The following is a 26487-nucleotide window of genomic DNA, read 5'->3' as shown; positions in this document are numbered from 1 at the left end:
TATAATAGGCCTATATTTTATCTAGTGCACGTCACACACTGAGCGAGCCGCCTGTTAATGACGCTGTCGGCAAAGCAGTAATGATTGTGCTAAGTGGCTAATGGGCATGTAGCTACTTACATGTTTCAGATGATACGTCATGTTTGCCTGCAGAGTTTACGTATCACCTTGGGGTCGTCCTTCACCTTCTCAAATTATGACACCACACTTTGGATTTCCTGCCCGACACGTTATTAACTAGCCTGTGTAATAACCGCAGGTACCAGCCCTGGAAATTAGGGGCTATACACATGTCACGAATTTACCCGCCTGAAAATCGCGAGAGTGGACGCTATTCTTGTGCCTTTTTTGTGCCAGCTTTCAAGAGTGCGGCGGCAGGTTGAGTCTGAAGTTGCTAAGTAACTTTAACAAGCATCTTACAGCCTGAAATCCTGAGTGCAGAGCTGATCTTCTTCCAGGCAATGTTTATAAGTGTGTAGGCCTATCCTCTATGGGACAGATGTAAAGCTCTGGGTAGCCCTGCACTAACATGATCAACTTTTTCGTATTTATCAGACTGAATATTTACAGAAGAAGGGAAAGATATCTGTCGACTGTGATTGGTTTGTAACGTGACTCCTGTCTGACTGCTGAGCGTGGGCATTTCCTGTGTCTGTTCTGTCAAATTAAATTCCCACACAACAAGTCATATAGGTTTGATTTATTTTGACAAGGCTCAGTTCCTAACAGAGTTTAACTTTTCTTCATTTTTTTTCTGCGACTAAGCGACCAATGAAATCTGACCTTTCTGGTCGACTAACGTTTGGTCGACTATTAGGAGGCAGCCCTAGATTTATTATCTTAAAAGTGCAGGGGAGAATCTGAAAAGTCCACCCTAACCCCACCAGATCCAACCCTCCTTTGTGCAGTCACCTTAATCAAGGACAGCGACAAACAACATGATCCCTCACTGGCTTCCCACAAACCAACACTGGCGAAAACAATTCACGACCGAGCTCTAGGAATCACTGCTGGGAGTTGAACCCTGGATGAGTGTTTGGCCCCTGTCCCTCCTGTGGGCCCAACACAAATTCTTAAAACAAGCCATTTCCTTTTAAAAGAACACACAGTCAACTTGTTTCAACACTTTTGTAGAATCAAGTGAGATATTTCTCACATGGTGCTGTAGCAATCTGCCTCATCTGGAAAATCCTTGAAAAATGTCGATTTCCATTGGAAACTGTTTGACCTAGTAGTACCTCACTGGCAGATTCTTAGAAAATAAAGCTTTTGGTGATCAATGAAAGACAAAAACTCAAAAGATAGATATTTTTTCAGTGATATCTTTGTAGTGGATTTTTTTTTTTCAACAAACACGCCCCCTCTTCCAACCCAGAGAAATACTGTAATCACGAGGCAGACACATTTATTTGAATCCAGAAGGATAGCACTGCACAGTCAGCACTAGATAATCTTTTTATGCTCAAAACAACTGGATTTTAAATCTTAATACAGTGTAACATTATCCCACTTGCTTTGATCAGTTTTGTAGTGCATACATTTGACACAATGTAGCGTACGTTCCCATTGAAACACATCTGCCAGTGGTTAAACTATGTTAATTTATTCACCAAAAGGAAATGAAATATGACAAGGCTTTGAATGTTGTGTGACTATTTTCTCTCCTCAGTGACAGACGGTCTGCAGCCAAACGCTGAGGAGTCTGGCACGGGCTGCAGGAGGCTAGCCATTGGGCTGCAGGCATGCGCTCAAACACACACCCCCACACACCCCCACACACACATTTCCCTCTTCCCATCAAGCATGATTGGCTACCCCTCCACTGCCTCTCCACTACTTACATTCATGAATTTAATTTTGTTGTTTTCACTCGTGAAATGCATTACCTGCTGACATACAGATTAACTTTCGTCATTGATTGAGAACCTCCAGCAGTCACTGTTGTGTGGAAATGTGTTTTTTTTTTCTTAATTAGGTTTGTTTGTTTTGTTTTTATTCATAATGACCTTTATTGCAGCGCTATTATGAGCTGAGTACATTCTAAAGACCAAGAAGCCGTGACATTCAAACTTTAAAATTGAGTTGTAATTAATGTGAAAATAAAGCTTTTTGTTTGTTTGTTTGTTTGTTTACGTCTTGATTCCTGACAAGCTGCCTGTTTGGAAACAACGGTGCAAGGGGTTTCATTATGTGAGGTGGCATCTGTTCAGGATTAATTCTTTTTGTGTATGAAGGAGATTACCCATTAACCAGGCACGCATGAGCTCCTGCAATTCATCCAGGCCTTTCTGCAGCTAGCGTCTCAAAGCTCAAAGCATTTCTTTTCTCTTTCTCTCTCTCTCACACACACACACACACACACACAAGCAAGTGGAGGAACAGACTGACAGCCGCTGTCACAAGGCCTTGACCTGAGCAGTGAAACAGACTGGTACCTCAGCAGACTCCATAGAGACAACTTGGATTAAATCAAGTGTAAGTCTATCCTTGTCAGATCAAAACTATCATAGTAGGGCAGCCTTGCCTACATGCAGGTGCCAGGATGAGTGACACATTAAGGTCAGAGACTAACAGGGTGAGTGGGTAGCGAGAAAGAAACACACAAAGATACTGACACTCGCGCAGATACACACTCAGATGAGCACATGCATCGTGTACACATGCATGCACATGCGCTCATGAGTGAAAACAGATAAATAATTGTGAGCAGAGTATGAAGTCTGCTCTGAAATTGGAGTTGTGTTTCTGTATTATTTTTTTTCTTTTGTGTGTGTGTGTGTGAGTCATATCATTAGGTGTGTTTCCTTGTTTAGCGCACTGGTGTGTCTTTATAGGTGTGAGATTCTGTGGTCATGGGCAAAAGGAGGGGGGGGCTTTTTCTTCCCTCAGAATGATCAAAGACACAATGTCTGTACAGCTCAACAGTCTGGAGAATGTGTGACTGCTAGCTGGGGTGTGACCACGCTGTGTAGTATTGTGGGGGCTTTGACTGATGACCAGATTCCTGCTGCGATGCTGAGCTGAGCTACCATCTGATTGCCAGCCTGATTGGGTTTATGAGTTAAAAAGCAGATCTGGGAGACAGACGGCAAAGCTCGACCCAGATGTCCAGATCCCAGACACTCACTCTGCACCCCTGGGTCTGCAGAAGGCACAGGTTTAGGAGGGCACAAGCATGCGTTTTCACACGCACACACATACACACACTATAGTGAAAAGCTACAGCGAATTAAGGTTCAATTTGAGTTCTCTTATTTTGAAAATTGTACTCTTGTGCTCCTGACTCTCCAAACAACACTGCACAGCTTTTGATTATGGGAGATTTGATGTACACTTGGCTCTCAGGAGCACATTATCACATTGTGCATACTGTGATAATCAAAACTGAATTACAAACACAAAGAGGCCAAAACTATCATTTCAGTTTTCACGTTATAGTTGACGTGAAGGTGATTTAATTAAATTTTCTCCTGATTAACATTCCTCTTTGTTCATTTCTTCATCAAAGCAGAACTTTCTTGACTTTTTTTTTAAAACAATATAAACCCATGGGGATGTAAGGGTTTTCTGTTTCTCTGTTAACCACTGAATGAGCAGCCGTGTGTTCAGTAGTCGCAGCATGATGAGGTGAATCTATTCTTGCTGGTGTTAGCGCGGCACAGCTCAGGGTCAAACCCTCATGCACTGGTTTCTACCATTACAGCCTCTGAGAAGCGTTCTCAAAGGGCAGCTGAATTTTTCATTTCATTATTTTTGCTTGATTTGATTCACGCACGTTGGAACAGCTGCAAGGTTGCGGCTGTTTTTTGATTTTTTTTTTGCCCTTCGGTGCAAACTATTTCCAGGTTTCCTGTATTTTGATGATTTCACCTGAGGAAAGTACTGAAAACTAAATGGATCCTGGTGAAATGCAATGCTGGACAGCCAAGTACAACATCTTTTTGCAACTCCCCCTGCAGATAGAGCAAACAATTTGTTATTGGACAAAACACTGTATGAAAGAAATGCTTCCTCTCCACTGGGAGAAAGCCCATCAGCTCTAACAGGTCAAGCATCCATTACAGCTACAGGGCATTTTCTTTTCATCTCAAAAACAACACTGCAAGTTAAAAGGTAAGTAGTACACTCTCTGGCGCACACATGCACATGCTTGTTCCTACTACAACACAGCTTTTCTTTGTCTTCAGTAACCCCCTCTGAAACCTAGAAAGTGACTCATTTGGTTGACAGCATTCAGACTGCATGTGAAGAAAATTCACATTAATGAACCTGGATCCCAGAACCTACAAGAACCATTACTTGCGGCAGACTGATGGTCGGTGCATTTTAAAATAGCCTACAGTTTTAAAATCAAATTCTTCCTGGTTTTGTCACCGAAGGCTGTTGTCCATTGACAACCTCTATTTTAGCTAGCAGCTCATAAGCTGCCTGGGGATGCGCTAGTCATGGCTCTGTTGCTATGCGACCACTAAAAACCTGTTTGAAGGGCATCTCTCCAGTTCAAATGTTTTTAACTTTGAGTGTTTAGAGCACTGAGCACGCTCAGCTCACTCTAAATTCCACTGTCAACAACAAAAGATTGAGAAGACAGCGCCTGAGAGGAAGGTCTCCATTCATACCCTGCCTTCAATTTTCTTCTTTATTGTCCTTTGCTTTTTTACTTAGGAGGACTTAAATATCTTACCTCTATACGGCACAATCTGGAAGTATAAAGGAAGGCAGTAGGAGATAGCCTGCCACCCTTTCCCAGCCCATTTAACCATTTAATTTAACAGCAGGAATTAATGCAGTGGCCTGGGCCAGTATCACTTTACACAGACGCTGCCCAGGTGCCCCGAAGGCAGGAAGAATGACTCCTCAGTGGTGCATATGCACGTATTTCTGTTGTGTTTGAATGTGAGTATTGGTGCTGTACTCATGCAAGCTGTTATTAATGCAACCGTCACATCGGCCCTACCTCGGGTGCTGTCAGTCTCATTTTAGCACCATGTGACATTCCAGCGAGGTCAAGAAAAGAGAGACTGACAGCAGAGGGGAAGGTGAGGATTACTAAGTCGAGAAGACACCATCATCACGACTGGCAAGGTGGGTGATGTAAGGCAAGTGGTGAGTAATGATGCACACTGAATTCAGGTCAGTGCTCTTAGCTGAATTTTACGAAGGAGGCGAGGAAACGGGGAGATAGTGATGGAGTTGGAAGAATTCCTTTTTAGCCCTGAGTCACAGCAGGAGAAAAATATTTCAAGCTGTAAGGTTTCAAAATAGCGGAAAAAAAAAACAACCCACAAGCAAACACCTCACAGTGTTGCCACGCTCAACACACTCAGCTATATTCCATTTAATCCACTCCTGTTTCCACTGTGAGAGTGGCAGTGGAGAGGGAGACAGAAAAAAAAAAAGGAGCAATGCTCCCTGGCCTCTAGAATGACAGAATGGCACTTTTATGATGTCTCCCAGATTATTCCCTGAGATGGATGGGCTGAGCTGGAACACCAATTGATTAATCCATCGACTGGCGGAATGTGCTGCGGCCGTCCCCCTGCTCAGCTGTTCTTTCCCTGGACAGAGCATTCAGCCAGACACGCTGGAGAGGATGACTAATGAGTGAGACCACTGCAGATACCGTTCAGGTCTGTCTGTGTATGCGTGCTGCACCCAAGATGCTTGCTTGTATCTGGTTGATAGAGCTGATTATATTATACAAGCAGGAACAACACACAGCCTCAGGTTCAGATGATCATCCACAGCGGTATAGCAGGATGCTACAACAACTCCCTTTTTCTCAATAAAGACTATATGGGGGATGCTATTGTGACGGTGAGCTGGCAGTGACAAAACAATGACAAATTGCTACATCTTTTACAGCCAACCAATCTGACCACAACACTCTCTTCGAAGTGGTGCATGCGTCATCGACCAGCAGCACAGTTTAAAAGAAACCGAGGTGGGATTTTTTTTTCTTCTTCTTCTTGTTATCACATTCACAATAGCTGCCTGTGTGATGCAGACTCGCAACACAATGTGTCACTGACCATCACGTTACAGCTTAGTCACTGCTGCCTTATGACAGCACCTTCCAAACGTCAATTCCTTTAAGGTGACTCTCTTCCTGCCCACTGAAAGTATGCATGATTAATCACCACGGGGATGACCTTGTGTGTAAAAGCAGCAATCATCAGCGATGATGCACTTTGCGAAAACTTCACATCACTACTGCCTCTGCCCTGACCTTAAAATCCATACAAGTTTTCTCCACCGAGAGCTGACAGCGCCAACTTGTTAGATAAACACAAGATACATAATATGAGAACACATTTTTTAATTTGTTTCTCTGGACTTTCTCAGTGAGCCGGCTTTGAAACATAGTGCTTAAACCTGTCACTGCAAATGCTCAGCTAATATTAGTAATAAGGACACATTCACATGTACATTAACCTTTGCTAATTACAACAGATATGTGCTCTGCAGGCTCCCATAGGATGTTACATGCAGCAAATTGAATGCTGGCTCATGAACAAACCCACAATACTTCTTCTATTGAGTGCCATATTGTTTGTGCTCTGCATTCAGTATCTGCAGTCCATTATATGGATGCTGTCATCCTATAAAGGCGTCTTTCACCTCCAGCATGAGGGCTTCCAGCTCCTATCCAGCCTACCACTTCAGACCCCCTGCATCGCACTGCTGGTCTCCAATACAAAAGGCAAGGGAGTAGATAACGGATCACTGTAACGGTTCCCTTTCCCGTTGAATGAAACCCCCTGAGAGATTTTATACCCAGAGAAGATGAAAAATGTAGGGGTAGCTCCATTATTGATACAAGTCCCCGGCAGTGAAAGAAATGAATGCTAATGGTGTCCTAAGCTGGGCTTTACAGAGATTAATCCGATTTGAGAAATGAACATTTTATTATATGGCACAAAGTGCTGGCCCTGATCTGAACTGAGTCACAGGCTGAGGAAGGGGGGGAAAAATGACAAAGGGAGTGTGGGAAGGGAACATGGGTATACAGTCTGTCGCTTTGCAAGACCCTGGCACCTCATTGCAGCGGTGCCCTTTTCCAGCTGACAAGTTCATTAATTTTCTGACACGGCTGGTTGGAATGATTTTCAATAGATAAGTCGGACAACAATGGCTGGAGAAATTGGACATAAAACAGATATCTATGGTAGCAACATTATCAGCGCGATGGCTGACTTTGTGCGAGCAGTGGGACGTCCCTTTTGGTCCCTGTGCTGCACCTGCTCTGAGGCTATTTCCCACTGCTTAGAAGGACTAATAGGGACACGCTGGGGATACAGCTGTTGTCACTCTAGCATGCATGGTGAAATAAACAAACACTGATCCAGAGTCACTTTTAAACTCATCTGCTCTGTACGTTGGCTGGATCTTTTCAAAGCGTGTAACATCCCAAACCTACAGCCCACATCCATCTCTGAGGAAATCTCCACAGGGATGAGAAGGTTTGAGGAGTGTTAAACGGGGAGGAGGAACAGCCTTTCTACTTATTACTATGAATCACTCTGCAGCAGTTGCCAACAAACAATCTTGGGAATATGTAGGGAGGATTTATCATGCTAAAGCCTCTGACGGGGCGAAAAAACATAAAATCGGCAGTCTAATTTGTCTCCCCAAGGTGATGTCACTCCATCATATGGAGGGCTTTTCTTTCAGCGGGTGAATAATGTCCGCCACGTTTCTCACTTTCACAGGTGAGAGATGCAATTCATTCTTTGTCTGAGGAGTGACAGCCACCTCTACTTATGCTTTTACCACCACCAACACGGGTTTATCACCAACATGACAGACATCTATTTTTAAAGCTCACCTGCTACAGAGTTCAAAAGCACTGATATGAAAAATTGAAGGTGTTTTTGTACTAAGTTCAGGGGAGTGCTTGTCCTAAAATACTCTTAATGTTGATTTCAGGGATAGATAGATAGATAGATAGATAGATAGATAGATAGACAGACAGACATAAGTCACATTTAACTTCTTGACTATCACAGGCTTAAGCCCTCAAATGTGTCATCTGTTGCTTCAAAAGGATTATATTCAGCAGGCTACTGGCTCAGATTTTTCAAGCCATGATCTACAACAGCCATGTCTCCTCCAGCTGAGCAGAGGCAGAGAGAAGACGGCAGATTTTAATTTCAGCACCACGGAAGAAGGACAGCTCCCTCCCAGGCTTCCACAGAGGCAGCGAACAAGCGCCTACTGTGTAAACCATGCAAAGAGGAAGAAGAGGAAGAAGCAGAAGAGGAGGAAGAGGAGGAGGAAAGGGACCAGTTTGACAATTTAGACATCAGGAAGAGATTCCAGAGATGCAGCCCATGAATTTTAAAAACATATACTGCATATTTTATATACATACCATGAATTATTTCTGAAAGGTCACCATGGCATAAAAACACTGCTAAATATGGCAGGTTTTTAGATACTGGATGTAGGTTGAGAGCATGCAGGTACAGGTTGGATGGATGCAAAGGTGGATGGATGGCTCGTGCGCATCCAGCATGTCACAATGTTAAAAGCACCATTTATTTCACTTCTCTCTCTCTCTCTCTGTTCAGTAGGGAAGCTTAACTCTTTCTTTTTCACTGTTCATGACACCTAAGCTCAGTGCTCGCGCACTCAACTCCAAGGGCGCGCAGTGAAACGCAAGCAGACCCACGCGAGCGCGCGCATCTTTTTTCCCCTTATCTTCCAAATCAGCGCATGATTAGAGATCTTATAGTTAGAGGCCGCAGTATCAGAGAGGGTAAAGCCTTGGGAATGCTGTGCCCTGATTTAGTTCATATCACTGCAGTCATCAAAAGAAGAAGACAAACTGGCCACATTTGGACATCCACACAGGAAGAGCATGAGGTGGGGGTTATAGTTATGTTATAGGGATGAGTGAGACAATCAGCATCTTTTGTTTACGCCACAAACACTAACTTACTTGTTCACGAAGACGCCGAGGTCTGCAGGATCTCTGCTTTAGACGGAGAACGGTGCCTCTTCCGCTCCCTCCCCAAAAACTGCATCGACAAAACATCCGCAATTCTCAGGCGATTTTGCAGAATCCGTGGTGATATTCTCTTGTCAGACACATTGTTTCCCCACTCTCACAGCGACGTGGTATGTAATCCACACATCAGTCAGAATGAACATGCTATTAACTCTCACAGTGATGACAACGCATCCGATATTTCCTCTCTTTTCTCTTTCTCTCTCAGGACGCACAGAACACGAAGGCACCCACAAGTGCCATTGTTGAAACTACTCTCCCGATGTAAAGCGATACCCTCTGTGGTCCCGGGTTTTTCTCCAAATGATGAGTTAGGTAGATGTGAAGTAACACTGTCTGAAATTACAGGTTAAAAAAAGTAACCTCTCCACAACGTGTAGAGCACGGAGAACCTCGTGTGGTCAGTTTCCAGGTGGATAGATCCTGAAGAGCCCGTCATTAGACTGTGTGACAGACCATCATCCATACATCGAGGGGGCAGAGGTGGGGTTATTGTAGCGTCCCGCTTTTCAAATGGAACTTTTTCTTCAAGTCCCTTTTTTTTGTTTTTTTGTTACTTCTTAGTCATCGACCCGGCTGAATCTGATTAGATTTCACCTCACAACTCAGTGCGGATTTCAAGATGCTTATTTCTATTTCCCCCTCCTGGTTATATCGGTGAAAGAAGTCCCGCAGTTTTGTGAGTGAATAGGTATCCTGTGCATCGGAGGATTGACAAAGTTGTCCAGATCACACAATATCTTCTCTTTAGGTTGCTCCGTTCTCCATTTTCGAGAGGAAGAATGCGTTAAGCTGGGATGCAACATCGAAAGAAGAAGAAGGAGGGAAAAAAAATCCAGCTGGTATCCTCAAGAAGCCTTTATTTAAAACCCCATCAGCAATTCAGGCAGTGCGGCTTCAAGTGTGAGGAGCCTTCGTTGTACACCAATTCTTACATGTTTTCCGCGCCGAGCCTTGATTTCACCCCCTGTCTGGACGGGACTTAGAGTTCACCAAAGGCAGTCATCACTTCTGCGCCCTCGTTCCATCTATGTATGCATTTCGGCATTTCAAGCCTCGCCTATCCATTGATGTGACACACACACACACGCGCGCGCGCGCGGGGGGTAAGAAATTACTAAGGGGTTATTATCCACAGCTCGTCCAAGAAGCCCCGTCTGTCCTCTCTTTTTTTTCTCTCTGTCCACTGCAGTGTGTTTTAAAGCTGCTTCAAAAAATGTGATCACAAATTACCCCGCTCCAAGACGCGCACGCGGGCTGCATCCATCGGTGCGCTTTTTTACAGTACCTCAGTGCGCTCGGCATTTACGTACCCAAATAAAAACGCACGGCGCAGCACGAACGGACACTGAATTGATAAGTGCAAAAGGAGGGAGGTAGGGAGGGGGGGCATCATGTAGGTTACCTCCCACTGACAAGCTGCTCTTCTCTCCAAAGTGAGACTGCTCGGCGCTGCCGTCAGCCGCAGGACTGTGGCGGTGAGGGCAGGAAATATTGTTTCCCCTCTCTTTCAGTCTTCATGTCGCTCTATTTGAACTTCTAGGTGCTCCTTGCAATGTCTCCACTGCGGGCACCCCATCCATGCGCCACATCTCACCCGGACGGCTGGCATTAATTAATTGATTCTTGACCTTTGTCCTTTGTGTGCATTGGTCAGTTTTAATAGGGGCAAGCAAATGCAAATGATTGTTTTCGTGCGCGCGCGAGAGAAACAGGGAGGCTTGGACAGATAGGGGAGACAGCAAGAGAGAGATTCCTCCCATGTGTCTCCTGCAAATGGGACACGACTGCCACCTACCGACTCCCCCTCTCCTGTATGCTGTGTGATAGTGGCCTCAGGCTGCATTGTCGCATAGGATTGCTCTCCCATGACAGACTGCGTTTTGTTTATATAGGATTATATATTCCATATCTATTTGTGTTTTAAATGGCTGCAGGGCACAATAGAAGACATATAGGCCTGCATAATGGTTCACGGTGCAGAGAACAGCAGCCGCACAGTCACAGAAAGGAATAAATGTGCAGCACATGAGGGGAGTGCTGTGACAAGTCTGACAATCCAGAAGACAGTTTAATATGTGTTATAATCTTTCTCAGGCTTCAGCACTTTAGACCCCCATTTATAAACGCTGGCTCTGTGTTATGAATTATGAAATACACGTTGCAGATTTTTTAGCATGGCGGCTGACACAGGAGACTTTCAGGTCTTCAGAAAGATTACTGCTTGTAAAACGTTTATCTCAGGCAACCTGCTGTACGGCACATATTCTGCTAGGCTCAGTCATATTATACAACATGTAGAATGGAGCAAAAAAATAGGATGAATTTGCAGATGGGAGAGTGAGAGCATGTCTCATCTGGGGAAGAGGATGCATTCACAGATCATGTGATATTAGATGTGAGAAAACATTTGAATGCCACACCAGGGATGTGTGCATCGCACTGTCAACATCTGATCTCATTTCCCTTCTGTGTTGAAGGCGTTGCGTCATTCATCCGTCTTCATAACTGTCAACCTGCCTGTCTGTGTCTCTGGCATACGGTAGTAAAGAGCACCGCCCTCTTGCTTTCCAGTCGAAGGAGACATCATTAAGTAACTCAATTTTTTTCATTCCATTCTTCTCGCCTCACGTTCTCCTCGGCTCTGGCCAAGCGGGCAAGTGAAACCTATTAATGTGCAAAACCCACTTTGCTCTTCAAGATAGCAGAGCCGTGTTATTGTGTAATACCCTTTGAATCTACCAGCATTTCCATGTCATCCACATGTAACGGCTGAGGTCACCTCTGAGTGCCCCCCCGTCTGTAATGTGTGTCATGTTGCTGTATGGCAGCCTTGCCTAATGGTTTTGATTTAAAGCTTTTACTTCTCCATCAGCGGGGAGTCTGTGGATCTCTGGTGACCATTCCTCACTACTTTAGGTCTTATTTGCTGTGTGGGAACCATCACTGGAGGCCATAGCCTTTATTTTGATTTATGTAGCGTTTGAGACCACACAGACTTTGCTGGTGGAAACACTAGCATCTTCCAAGTGAAGCTCTGGGATACTGAGTGCGTTTACATGGACAGTTTAATTCCCTTTTCATTCGGAATAAAAGTTCATTCCTATTAAAAGTGATCTTGTAAACACCTAATTCGGAATGAAAATGGCCAATGCGATTGAAAATTCAATCCAATGTAAGGGGCTGGAATATTCCGTTTCTAATTCTGAATGAAAGAATTTCTCGCACTTGTATACACTCATTCTTCTTTAAGTTCATTCCAGTCTTTCTGCGCATGCTCGTTTTCTTGCCCTTCTGGCGCAATGACGTATAGCGTGCATAGCAACGGGCTGAGATAGAGCAGTCGGACTTGTTGCACTCACCGGTTTCCATTCACCAAAGCATGGTCATCTATCTCCCTTCTTCGACCTTCTACCTCCCTTCTCCTCCTCACTATCTCCCTTCTTCGACCTTCTACCTCCCTTCTCCTCCTCAACAGATGAAGCATTAGCAGAACAAAGTTGTTGTCGTACTGCTGCTTCAAGAATATAAGCAAAACATGCCCGAAAAAGGCACTAAGAACGGCGTCGTCAAGCATCTTGTTATCCGGAGCAAGGACTACAATGTTTTCTTCCGGTAAACATAAACACGTAACATCCGCCCCGCCCCCTATCCAATCAGAAACCTTCCCTGCCCCAAACTTTGCGCGGACCCGAATAAAGGAGATTAAAAGGCGATTAAACTGATCTCCCATGTAAACCCTCATTCGGAATGAATATTTCCCATGTAAACTACTATTTTATTATTTCCCATGAATGATTTCATTCAGATTTATTTCATTCTGAATGAGAAGCCATCATGTAACCGCACCCACTGTTGCCAGACTGCATCATCTTTAACACTACATTCATGCACTGATTGTAAAATGCATTATTCAACATTCTTCCACCTGACGTGACGCCTGAATCTACGTTTTTACTGATGTAAGGCCTGAGCAGTATTGAAACATCATGGCAAAGATCACTCTGTCCTTGGAGGACGTTAAAGAGGTGTTGTGCTGCCATTGTAAACAATGTGACCTTGTTCCCTGAAAGGGCAAGACACATACAAGACTCACGGGGCCAGTTATTCCTGAGGTGGCAAGGGCGAGGGCCGAGTTAAAAAAAACCAACCTTACTTAAGGGAATGCTTCAGTATAGATTATTGGTTATGCTTTCAGCATCCTTGTAAAAATAAAGATCGCTTGACATAAACAATGTCAATTACAGACGCAGCGGTGGTGTAGGCTTTAAAAATGATTATTTCTACCGCACCATGCTCTTTATCATCGCTTTACGGAAACCACCCCGAAGAAAAAGAAAAAAAAAGCTGGTGTTTTGACAGAAGACGGCTTAAGGCACACAGATCTCTTCCTTTCCCTGAGAGTATTATGTTGTCAGGGCCTGAATAATACATGTGTTGGGATGCAATTAGATAATGTAATAATCATGTTGGGTATGCCATGTAGGTCTCATCCAGTGATCAAAAGGAATATACATACCACACTTAAGTCAAGGCTACTCAGTGTCGCTGTTTGCTCTGCCAAGATTCGGTTTAGCTGACAGGTTTAAAAAAAAAAGAAAAGTACATTTATACATAGCGTAGGTTTATCAAAACATAAGGAGTTTAGAACGAAACCACAAATCTCCATGTAATGCAAGTTTTATTGTAGTGATGACAGTGATGCCGTTTCACATGGAATATGCATAGGATGTAGCTACACTCTCGGCTACTTGCTCTGATTTACAAATGTTGAATTCCTCTCACTTTAAAATTTATATCTCAGCAGTTGTGGATTTGTTGTTTTTAGAATTCCATTGTTATGTTGATAAAAACACACATTACAATACCCCTCCCTCCTTCTCATGTTCTTCACAAAAATAGTTAAATCAGAGACCGAGTGAGATTCTGTGGCACCTACAGCTGCCCCTTTTAAAGGAGGCTCTGAATACATTAATAATGTGTGTTATTTATTTTGAGATCTGGCATTCATTATTCATGATGTTGTTTTGGAGGGTATGAGACATCACTACAGATATCCTGCCGGGCTCAGAGGCAATGAAATAATGTAGTCAGGTGTGTTGTGAGAGGTGAGTCGGGGAAGCGAGTCTGCGGGCCCGGAGAATGCGTCACACGTCGCTCGTTTCCATTCTGCTCCATCAGTCTTAGTGCCACCTCGGGTTGTGTAGCGTAGGAAGCTTGTCTTTCTTCCGTCTAATGTTTGATATCCCTCTTCGCTTCGCCCTGTTTCCACTGTACTTGCCGTAAATCACATATTTCAACCGCAGAATTAGTTGAGCGTCAATGACAGCAATTCTACAAACACCTCAGTGACGCCGTTGCTGTGATTCAAGGCAATTCATCAAATTTCACGCACTTGATAATTAGGTGCATCAATGCGTTTGCCATCCTATTTAATCTCCACTTTGATCCACACTAATCTCTAACTGTACTTCTTATCCAAGGCTTCCTTTGGCCCATAGGGCTCGCGATTGAAGAATGAATTCTTAGTTTCCATTCTAGGCCACTTTTGGCTGGGGTTCTTCATTCACCCCTGGATCTGGGGTAAATTAAAATAATTCAAAGCATGCTTCACCCTAATAACACTCTCTAAGCTGCTTCAACCGCATAATATAATGGTGAAGGAGACTGGATGACTGGCTTAGTTATTGGATATTGGCTGCAGCTCAAAGCAGTATCAAGAGATGAGAAGGCCCACACTCACTGAGGGATGAATCAGTTGATGATCATTATATAATCAGTATATTACTTATCATATCATTGAGCATCATCATCTGCCAGAGGTACCCTTTAACATGTAAACTCAAATTAGTATTAGTAACACATAAAGTCAAGCATGCACATGATATCATGTTCGACGCCTATCTCTGCTGCGCTGTTAAAGGTACACTGGTACACAGGATTGCCCTAAAACAACTAAAAAAAATGGACTCATAGAAAAGTAATCCATCTCAATCACCACTTATGACCCACTAGAAGTGTGTGGCGGTGTATTTATCTGCAGAGACCCTTCCCTCTGCCTCTATTTTATTCTTATTTTGCTATGGTTTGGACATTTCTGGGCACAGTGCACAGGTGAGTTTGGGACTGTATGATACCATAGCAACCAGGTGCCAGATGATAAGCAGCATGCATCCATGGAGGAGCTAAGAAAATGGCGGACATAAGAGTAAATCTGCAGTCGGAATTCACTTTCACTGGCGGTATTGTTTTCAAACAGTACGATAATACCTGCATAGTATAAGCCCATTCCATATGTATGAGTATACATACGTGTTTTCCATTTTGTGATGAGTATTTCCATTATTTATTTATTTATTTCTACTTCTTTAGTAAAATCTCATTATCTAGGCCTACTTGTTTGTTTTGCTTGACGGTGCTTTACTTCAGGGACACAAATCTTAGGTAATGGTTAGATAATCATGAGTACAAAAACAGGTCTGCACACCAGAAACTGCTCCTTCTGGAAATTTCAATTGTAGGAGACAAGTGTCCTTATCTTGTCCATGTCTGATGAAGGGCTGGTGCCCGAAATGTCACATGTGGGGAAAAGATTTAAATATCCAAAAGGAGCAGTTTCTGGTGTGCGGACCTGTTTTTGTATTTCTTTATATATTCTTCTGTCCAGCACTCAGTATTCTTCATTTTTGGATTTGCGTGCTGTTTTTTGAGTCTTTAGATAACCATGAGGGACTACTTTTACTCAGTCTAATGTCACCCAAAACATAGCAACTAATGGTTAAAGAAGTGTTTCACTGCAGGAAAACTGGGCTGTCTATGCAGTAGAGCAGACTTGCCAACCTTGAAGAAAGGTTAAGAGTACCACCTTACCCGACAGCCGTTTGAAATCTTTTCGTTCCGCCTACGCGCCTATACTCACCGGGCATCAACTTGAGAGTGACCACTTGCATAGACCAATAGACTGAAACCAGCGAAATGCGAGATCGAGCGATATGCATACTTTTCGAGCATCAAATTGTACCAGCGTACTTTGATGTCAAAATGTGTGCCTGGTACCCAAATGCGTACAGGTTGGCAGGTCTGGTAGAGAGATACAAATACTTTTGAAATCGGCTCAAGAGACAGAAAACCTACAACTATCACAATGAACTGAGCCGCATCGGACCAATAAATGTTCCCACTGGGGGTGGCATAGTGTGAGCTTGTCTGTTTTGACACAGGAAACAATATGACGGCCAGCTGGTGACAAATGATCTCAAATTACAGTTAAACAGTTAGCGAAAATTTGTTTCTGAAAACATTTAGGTGAGATATAGGCCATGCAGTAACAGAATATTGGTTTATATTTAATCACCACTGCTTAGTTTTACCATTTAATCTCCGTTTTTACAATACAGGAAACAGTATGACACCCACTTCCTGTTCGGAATATTCTGTAATACAGCCAAACAGTGCACTGAAACTTGTTTCTGATGACAGTTTAGGGGGAAAAAATAGGCAATACAGAAACAGAATGTGGGTTTATATTTCATCAGTGCTGCCTAGTTTTACAGTTTGATCAGAGTTTGGTCTAAAGTTGAAAGAAAGCCCTCGATCTGCTTCTGTACTCTTTGTGTCTGAGGTGGAGGGCATACGAAAAAAAGTGAAGGTACAATCTGTAGTTTGAGCAACAGCCCAAGAGCTATCAAAGTAGTGGGGAGATCTGGCTGATAGGATGGAGGGAAGTTTACAGCAGTTCATTTACGCATACATTGTTAGGATACGAAGTTGGTTGCAAAGTATCCCATATGGTGTTAGTAGGCTAATAAATGAGTGGTTACCTGCATAGTTTGTGCCACTCAGAGGCTGGTTCAGAGTTTATCTTGATACTAATCAAAAAGTACCTACCAGTCTGTTCTCTATGACTCAGCTATACTCCACTGGAACCAGAGTTATTCAGGAATTAGTCATTTAAAATTAAATAATTATCAGATCTTTCCTGATTTGTTCCACACTCACTCTAATGGCTTTTGTGTTTTGCAAGACACTGAGCACCACGTCACTGTGGTAATCTTGCTTATCCATTCAAGCATGCTTCCTAGTAAGGTACACATTTGCAGAAAGAGCCCTCTCCCACTGCACCAGTGTCGTTGAGTGGTGTATTTAAAAAATTTCAATGAGCCTTGGTTCAATATAGCAATTTCACTAAGTACATAAATATGTCAGCATGTATCATATCTCAGAATGAGCACACAACAGCAAAAACGTTGAAAAATAAAAAGCGGGGGCGTCGGTAGGGTAGTGGATAGCGTCAGTGCCCCATGTATAGGGGCGATGCCCCGCTGCAGCGGTCGCAGGTTCAACTCCAGCTTGCAACCCTTTGCTGCATGTCAACCCCCCACTCTCTCTCTCACCCCCTTTCACTCTGTCCTGTTCATTAAAGGCAAAAAGCCCAAAAAATAATCTTTAAAAAAAAAATATAAATAAATAAAAATAAATAAATAAATAAAAAAGAGCGATCAAGTGTCCTTTGAAATATTTCACCTAAAAAATAGATAAATAAATAAAATCAGGGGAAAAATCCCATTAAACTTTCTCAAATCTAGGGATATATAAAAATCTCTGAAGGGAGATTTGAGAGTGAAGCTGTAAATGATTAAAGTCAAGCTGTTTGCTTTAATCAAATTTTAGATAAGCAGATAAGCATTATTTTAATTTACAGGCTAAAAAATGAAATCCAACTTTCTCCTGTTTTAATCTGAAAGAATTTACAGTGCTACGGAGGATCATTTCTAATGATGGTTTGGGGGCAAAATGTGCAGTTCTGAGCATGTTGACCTACCTGCGCCCTCATTGCTCAGGAAAAAAAGAAAGCAATTTGACCTTAAAAAGGCTCTGAGCCCATGGTCCAAATCATTCGACAGTGAAAATAAAAGTTTGATTCATGATTTTGGAGGAGCCTCATTTCTCAAAGTAAGAACGTTTCAGAGGAAGCTCTGTGACTACAAATGAAGTGTTGCCAAACTTTATTGCCATTTGAAACTTTGCCACTGTTTGGCCATATGGTAAAATACCGCCGGACCAAATACAGTCTGACAAACTTTCAGGCATTTGCACACATTGATGTGAGGTTTGCTGAAATGTGTGGGCATTAAGAAATTATGTATTCCTTTCAGGCTGTGTGCAACTTCTTTTGTGGGTCATGACTAAGTGCCAGTATCAAAATTTTGTGATGCAAAGATGATGTAGGCAGTTGAAATATACTGTGTAAAATTTGATGGAGAGGGAGGCAGGGGGGGGGGGGTGATATGATATGGGTGCTACAGAGCATGATGAAATGCAGTTTAGTACAATTTACGGTCCATCCAGAACGTGTATTTAAAGGTCGGTTACTCTTGCAAGCTTGGTAGTTTTGTCTCACTTCACTTGTGCAACATGGTCGAAAAATGTTTTGCAAATCTGTAGGAGAAAATCCCAAGTGCTATATGTCCGTATACATAAAGGAGTAAGCAAAACCCAAAACATATTAGATACAGAATTTTAAATATATTGGGGAAATTATCAAAGAAGAAATGAAAAGCAGGCAACAAATGACTTACAGGATGTATTTGCCAAGACTGCTTAAAGGAACACTGTGTAAGATTTAGGGGGATTTAGTGTTACCTAGCATTGAGGACTGCAGACTGCAACCAGCTGAAACTTTATTAAGTTAGAATCCCTTCAGTGTTCATTGTTCAGGAGGTTTTCACAGGAAGCCAAATTATCCGCAGAGGTGTCTTCCTCTCCAAAACAAATGAACCAGGTGGTTAAAACTGGTAAAAACACTGAATAAAGCAGTTTCACGTTAGAAATCAGTGTTTTTCCTATGATGTTTGGCACATCGCAGATGGCCCACTAGCTTACCCCTGCTAATATGCGCTCAACTTTTACCCTGATTACTTGAGATTTGGATGTTTGGGAGGGTTGTACTGAGAGCCGAATTATCCACAGAGGTGTCTTCCTCTCCAAAACAAATGAACCAGGTGCTTAAAACTGGTAAAAAAAAAAAATAAAAACACTGAATAAAGCATTTTCACGTTACAAATCAGTGTTTCTCCTATGACGTTTGGCACATCGCAGATGGCCAACTAGCTTAGCACCTGCTAATATGTTCCTTCCTTTTTTCTCTGATAACTTGAGGTCTGTACATTTAGAGATTTTTACTGGGAGCTGAAATATCTGTAGAGGTCTTCTCCTCTCCTGAACAAATGGACCTGGGGAATTAGTACAGTAATAAACAGTCAATGAAGCAGTTTCAAGTTAAAAAAAAAAAAAAAAAAAGAAATCTGTGTTTCGATGCCCTCATTGCAGGAGGTTACTATGTTGGCCGATATGAAAGCGCAATTGGCCCTATTCAAAGCAGGTGCTTGGTTTGTACGTCCTTGGCAACGCATTCTCACTCCGACCTCGTCACATATCAATGTTTGGTCGTGGACTTGAGATGTTGAGATACGATGTGCAAGGTACCCTGGGTGCGTTGGTTGTTGACATTCTGGGATGCTATGTCAAGTTTTGCCTGTTACATGCATTGTCTGTTTTCAAAATACACTTCTGTTTTCACAGGAAATGTACAGTTTGCATACAGTCTCTTTCAAAACAAATGCACATACATTGCGAATTGACATTTTTGTTCCTTCAACAACAAACGCATGTGGTGGGGTTTAGGCAACCAAAGCACATGGTTGACTTTACAGTCTTACGGAAAGTGAACGCCGCCCTCTTGGCTGAAAGTTGGTAGTTGTTGGACCCATCCACCACTCCTACTGTCCACCCTAGTCAGAATTCTGCAGCCTTAACTTTTCGTTGTTGTCCCGCTGCGCTTCCCTCTAATGCCCCAGGGCACTGTTAAACATTAACGGTGAAAGCTATGTATCATGCTGACATGAAAGGATGGCTTTTTTAGTTGGTATCCAATGCCAGGAATTACTGACCAAGCGCTGGTTTTTGACGATTTCGGAATGAGATCGGGTTGTTCTGTGCTATTGTAGAGACCCCCTGAATCCTACACACTGAACCTTTAACACATAATTGTACCAAGTTGGGTATTTTTTCAAACAAGGAAACATGTGAAGCCTATTCACCAAATTGGATATCTGCTACCACTTTCAGTGGTAAGGAAGATCAATCGTCACACAAGCAGTGTTCAATCCTGCCACAAACCTGAAGATCTGAAGATGAAAGATGTGAACATGTGCCAGAAGCTCCTGAGTCCTCACCATAATTACATGCATATTGCATAGAAACATCCTCCCTGCTATTTTACTGTAAATGAAGAAAGTATTGAGCACTTGAGAGATTATCATGCTGAAGCCGGAGCCATCTCCAACGCTTTTATTTCAGGAATTAAGCTTGAATTTATTAGTCATTAGCACTTTCCACAATCATTCATTACACTTTTTATATCCCCCAATGAATATTTTTAATGTCCTCTTCTCAAAATGTAGAGCGCTCCCTGCACATTCATATATTGTTTTTTATCTGCTGTTCAACCAACTATTACACTGTAAAATATTACATCCAAATAGTTGGGGGACGGGATAACTGACAAGAAAGTCGATACCTTAAACACATCAAGTTTACAAATGAATACCACTCTTTTATCAAGGTGACGGAAATATTTTTAGATGTAATCTAACCTCAGTTGTTTATTCTCTGTAGAAATGATACACCACAATAAAGTCAGATGTTTCAAGTCAGGCATGACTGGCTGTTTTCTCTGCAGGTGAACAAAAGCCAGCAGATTCATACTACACACAACAAACCACCGAGGATAATGTGGGTACAGATTTTGAAATGGGTTTGTATCTATTTCATGTAATTATGATGGTATATAGGCAAGATACCAACGGATTGGTGCCAGTGTGTGTTGTGAATAAAATACATGCACTGCAGAGTCAGGAAGTTTCCCACAAAGAGCCCATTCTGAGCCGCCGCCATGCAACCACATATAATTCAGTATGTGCCTCTTCCTGCTGATAGTTCAGCATCAGTATGCTGTACATCTTTTAACAACTACATATTCCTGCTAGAATTGTTGATTAATGCACAACCATTAAAGGCTTACTAAGTTTGCTACTGAGAAAATCTTGACTGACAATCAGAGGATAAAGCTTTAAGCATGACATAAACCTTGTAATCCTGTATCATAGCAGATTTAGACTTGGTGTAACCTCAGTTTCAGCTTGTTTATCTCCTTGGCTGTGTCTCTGTTCATGCAAAACAAGCAGTGCTCCAGACAATGGCGTACCTATTCACATGTGAGGCAGGGAGCAGATTTGCAGCATCTGGATGTGACGGCCGATCCTCTCTCTCTCTCTAATCCTCCGTGCGGTTGTCTTTCTGCTCAGACACATAGGGGATTGAGTGGGCCATCCGTTCACATCCTGCCTGCCATGGGGCAGATAAACAGAGGAAAACACAGTAAATGGCCACATAATCAATAAGAGACATAATGAGGAAGTGTGCATTTTATTGGCCGTATTTGCATTTTTTGTCAGCTGGCAAAAATACACCGCTCACATTTAGTGGGATGGAGGTTGATTAGCTCTCAAATGAAGTGTCTCTTCAGGCTGGTATCACAAAAAGGGTAAAATGCGTGGGAGCATGAGAGTTCATGATGAGTTACGAAATGAAAAGAACATGTGATTTTTGCAGCTGCTTCACTTTGGCTGTGCACTGTCATTCCTACATGCTCTCCTTGTGGTACTAAAACACCCCTGATAACTCTGTGTGTCCTTGAATGGCATCAGGTTGGTGATGCTTTACCTCACATCCCCCTATTTAGCATTTATAAGCAGTATACAGACATTTACAGTAGTATAGTGTTGGGAAGGTTACTTCTGGAATGTAATAGGTTGAAGATAACTAATTACCTTCTTAAAATTGTAATAAGTCATGTATCTGTTTTAATTACTTCATCAAATGTTTTAGCTAATGTTTTAAACTGAGCATGAAGCTTTAATCATGAAGCTCTAATTCAAGAAGGAAAATACTTTTGAATTTCCAGCACTGAAAGGTGTCCTTGTCTGACAAAATGGCCACCCAACTTGGCCTGGTCACCTGGTTGCAGGCGCAGCAAATCCAGATTACTTGAAGCAGTGGTTCCCAACTGGTGGGCCATAGTCCAAAAGTGGGTCGTGGGTCCATTCTGAATGGAGAGCACAGAGCTTTTATTTTGAACTGCTGTTTCCTGCTGCAGAGTAAAGCAGGATTTATACTTGTGCGTCAGCTCTATGCAGCGTCTATGCCGTAGCCTGCACACATGGCCTACACCGCTGTGAGCATTTATACTTGTGCAGTGGTGTGTCTGTGTCACTCTGCAGTTACACCTCCAAAACACTAGTCGGCAGCAGGGTTTCTGTGAAGTTTAGTTGATTAAAACACACCCAAAATGCACTTTAAATTTGGCTTAATAGAAACAATTCCAAACACAAGAACACAAATCAGCTTCACTATAACTCGCAGCATTCACAGACAAAGCACTTGTCTTTTGCTGGACACATTTTCCCCACAAATACAACATGCTAATGTTTTTAGCACAAGCCTATGGCATTTGACATTGTAAAAATTAGCCTAGCAGCTAGTGGACTTTTCCTCTACTCATATAAAGTGAGAGACAATGGCAACATTTAACAAAGGTAACTTTATAAAACTTAGCTCCATTACAACTCACAAGGTTCACTGACAAACACGTTTTCCAAACAAATGTAACATGCTAACATTATTAGCACAAGCCTATGGCATTTTACATTGAATAAATTAGCCTAGTGACCAGCGGCGATTTCCTCTACTCATATGAAGCCAGGATAAATCACACACAAGACTTAAAATGCTATTTCTTGTGTCTTCACAATTTATTGTGTCTTATCTTTGAACTTAAAGTAAATAAAAGCTTTGTTTCCACTGAGGGAAATGGTTTCAGCTTACAAAAATAGACAGGAGGTCTGTGTCACTGTGACGTGTAGTTACATTCCTGGGGAGGTGTACATCAGGCTACAGCATTGGCTCTGCCACGACATAGCCATGGCATCAATTTGACACAAAGGCATATATCCCACTCAACTGACTAACGGGCAGCTACTTGACAGAGACAGCAAACTAGCTCAACGACATGGCCAAAGGCTAGTATGATGTTGAATGTATTAAACTGCGTGGACCTTGAACTAATGACTATGTAGAAATCTGGACCCCGTTGCTGGACCAGTTGGGAACCACTGGCTTAGAGCAATGCACATTGTTTTGATTGGCAGACAAGAGGTGGTGCAAATTCAAATAAGAGAACAGTCAAAAACAACATTTAAAATTTGAGTGCATATTGCCAAATGAAATGCAACCTGTCCTAAAGAAGAAACAGTTACTTGTAAGTCATCCTGCACTTGATGGTGTTGCACTGAAATGTGTCCCAAAAACTTTGCTGAATGATGTCCAGACATATGCCAAAAAAAGTAATTCTTGCACAGTGAAAATATGCAAAGCAACAGAATGAATGTTTATTCTACACAAAAGCTTTTTACTGAGAAGAATAGATTCAGATGTAACCTCTTCCTAATCACCAACAAGTGTGATTTAATTCGATTTTTTTTCTCAGTAAGTCTAACAGATTAAATTTAGATTCATTTTGTAATTTAATTACATGTAACTGGTTACTTTCCAACACTGTCTATGGTTAATTCCACACTATTATGTAGCTATAGGCAGCTATAAGGCCGTCTTTAATAATGTGCAGTGTTACATGTTCATGTTCTGCTTATAAATACTAAGCAGAGGGACTTAAAGAAAAATAAGAATGACATCATTAATGCCAGACACCCTAATGTTCCTGAAGTAGCAAAATGCAACTTTAAAGGGGGACAGAGTCCAGTGAGAGCTTTATTTGGCCACTGAAAGGTATCACCTTGAAAGGTTGGAAATAATTGAACACCATTAGGTTCACTCCTGATTACCTTAATCATCTTTCTCCTAGAAAGGTCATTTTACAGTCTGGTTAACTACGGACAATAAGAATCAATGACTGGTAAATGATGACATTCATAAGAGCTGCTTGTGGTAATGTCTAATGGGCAAGCTAACACTATTTTAAAGAGATTAGCAAGATGAGGGATAGAATATGGAGCCAGACGTGACATGGCATGACAAACTGTGACCATTAAACACAGCGGATGACTGGAAGGTAATTCGCCACCTCTGCTCTTGCCGTAGTTACTGAATGGTCACTTCGTGATTACTTTTTAACCTTTCTAACCGCTCAAATAAATCTGACAAATCGGATGGTACCCACTGAGTAATTCCAGTCAATCTGCATCAGTGATATATTTAATTTGGAATTAGCACAACAGATGGCTGTTGCAAAAAGCTTGTAACTTGAGTTTTGGTGGTTTTAATGTTGTCAGGGTACAAGTTAGGGTATGATGTGATTAAGAAAAAAAAAAAGGGTACTTTTGTTAACCCTTTATTACCCTGATATTAAACCATATGACTGTCCCTTTATGATAGTGACTAAGTGTGCTTGATTCCTTCTTTTAATGTGATTTTTGAACAAAATCTGTTTGCTACAGCATGAGTTTCGACGCATTGTGTAACCAGTATTAATGTCCTTCGCACCCAAAGAAAAAGGGTTTGTTGCATCATTAGTTCTTCACTTTGAGCAAAACTTAAAGCATTGTACTTGGTGCGTGTCACACACACACACACACACACACACACAAAAACACCCGCTGAACAATCAATCTTCTCCACACATTACAATAAAATTCAATTGCACTGATCCGTTATTGTTCTGTCATCAAAACAATTTTTCATCTCAGGCCAGACGGGTACGAGGAAAATATATTTTAGTTATATCCTTTCCACAGTCCAATATATTCAAACCGTCCTCCAATACGTGTCCGCACTTCATCAAAACACACATGCCATCCAGTATTTCAGATGAGTGTGCCTTTCATTCTGAGTATACATTACTTCTGCAAATGGACAATCAATATGATGAACTGGAGTCAATACTTAACCACTGCGGTCAGAAATGTGGTGGGCATTTTGTTTAGTGTTCCCTGTGAAGTGCTTTCAGGCATTTCTCTGGTAGCTTCAGCCCACAAGAAGCTCTACTGCACGGGAAAGCTGGTGGCTAAAAACAAAAACAACAAAACAAAACAACAGTTGATCTCTGCCACTTGCAGTATTAAAGCAATATTAAAAAAAAAACTATATTTCTGTTTGTATGAGGAAGAAAGTGGGGTGGGTAAACAGATTCCTGTGCCAAAGAAGAAAAAAATAACGTGGAAAGAGAGGACAGGCCACACAAAGTCAGAGTGAAAAGCAAAACTCTGGTTGCCTTTGGGTGACCTGCAACTTTCTATCAGTCTAAATTGCAGCCCGATGCTCTGCAGTCTGTGGATCATTTAGTGGGAAGCACTATTTCAAAAAGTAGCACATGCACTGGAGTTACAGCACAGAACCCATCATTGTTATTCAGTGCTCAACTTGTACTCCAACAGTCACCAAAAAAACTGAGCAGAAAATGTTTCATGACTATAGGATATATTACAGGGCTGATGCAGTGGCTGGCATTAGATGTGGCTGCGTGTACAGAGAGACAGTGAAGGAGAAAAAAAGATAAAGATGGAATCAGACAAATGATCTTATTCTCTGTGGCTCGAGTTGTGCTTAATTAATAAGGCTCTGCAATTTATAATAAACAACACCACCACATACTGGAGGCTAGTTTCCGCTCTATATTTAATCTAAGTGGAAGAGCTCAGACCCACCCTGTGTGGATAGCATTGTGCAAAAGCCCACAGACACCAGTGATAAGCTTTTTCTCCAAACTCTCTGCCAGCAATTTAAGCCTTGCCCTTTGCCATAATCCCTCCCAGACTCACTACTGGCTGACATGCAGAAGAGTATCTATCCTAACTCAAGTTCCCCAACTGTGCCCTGCTGATAATGTTCTGGAAGCCAAATGCCAACTGAGCTACCAGCGAATGAAGTGTAACCCCTGTGATATTGCTGTTCCATAATATGCTTTAATTGTATTTTAACGCATATAAATCCTGACATTCTACATTTTGGAAATCATTGCAGTGTTACAGAACACTAACAAAATGGTGCTAAAGTCCAAAAGGCTTCACATTCACTTTGATGGAACTAAAGGTTCAGTGTGTGGGATTTATTGGAATATAACATAATATGATTTATTTAGTGTATAATCACCTGAAAATAAGAATCGTTATGTTTTCGTAACCTTTGAATGAGCCATTTTCATCTACATAGGGAGCGGGTCCTCTTCCACAGAGTCCACCATGTTGCACCACCATGTTTCTACAGTAGCCCAGAATGGACAAACCAAACACTGGCTCCAGATATGGCCATTGGTTTTGCATTGCCCACCACAATTAGCAGCTCCTTTGCGACAACTGAAACTGCTTTATTCTGTGTTTTTTGTTGTTTTTCAAAGAGGCAGA

At 42.1% G+C, this 26487-nt stretch overlaps 1 protein-coding gene across 2 annotated transcripts in view; it reads right to left on the bottom strand.

The window, feature by feature from the left end:
* Positions 1–26487, bottom strand: part of lrrc4ca (leucine rich repeat containing 4C, genome duplicate a) — a 236875-nt gene that overhangs the window by 59935 nt on the left and 150453 nt on the right. The window contains exon 3 of one of the 2 annotated variants that reach the window (XM_050073759.1): positions 21279–21418. The gene's annotated coding sequence lies outside the window, so the exon portion shown is untranslated. Of the gene's footprint in view, positions 1–8944; positions 10510–21278; positions 21419–26487 lie in introns of those variants that run through there. The other variant, XM_050073758.1, reaches the window with a different exon arrangement.

The sequence above is a fragment of the Epinephelus moara genome, chromosome 20 (genome assembly GCF_006386435.1).
Source record: "Epinephelus moara isolate mb chromosome 20, YSFRI_EMoa_1.0, whole genome shotgun sequence".
In the NCBI taxonomy this organism is placed as follows: domain Eukaryota; kingdom Metazoa; phylum Chordata; class Actinopteri; order Perciformes; family Serranidae; genus Epinephelus; species Epinephelus moara.
The sequence above is the reverse complement of the archived record's forward strand: the minus strand, read 5'-3'. Positions and strand labels throughout refer to the sequence as shown.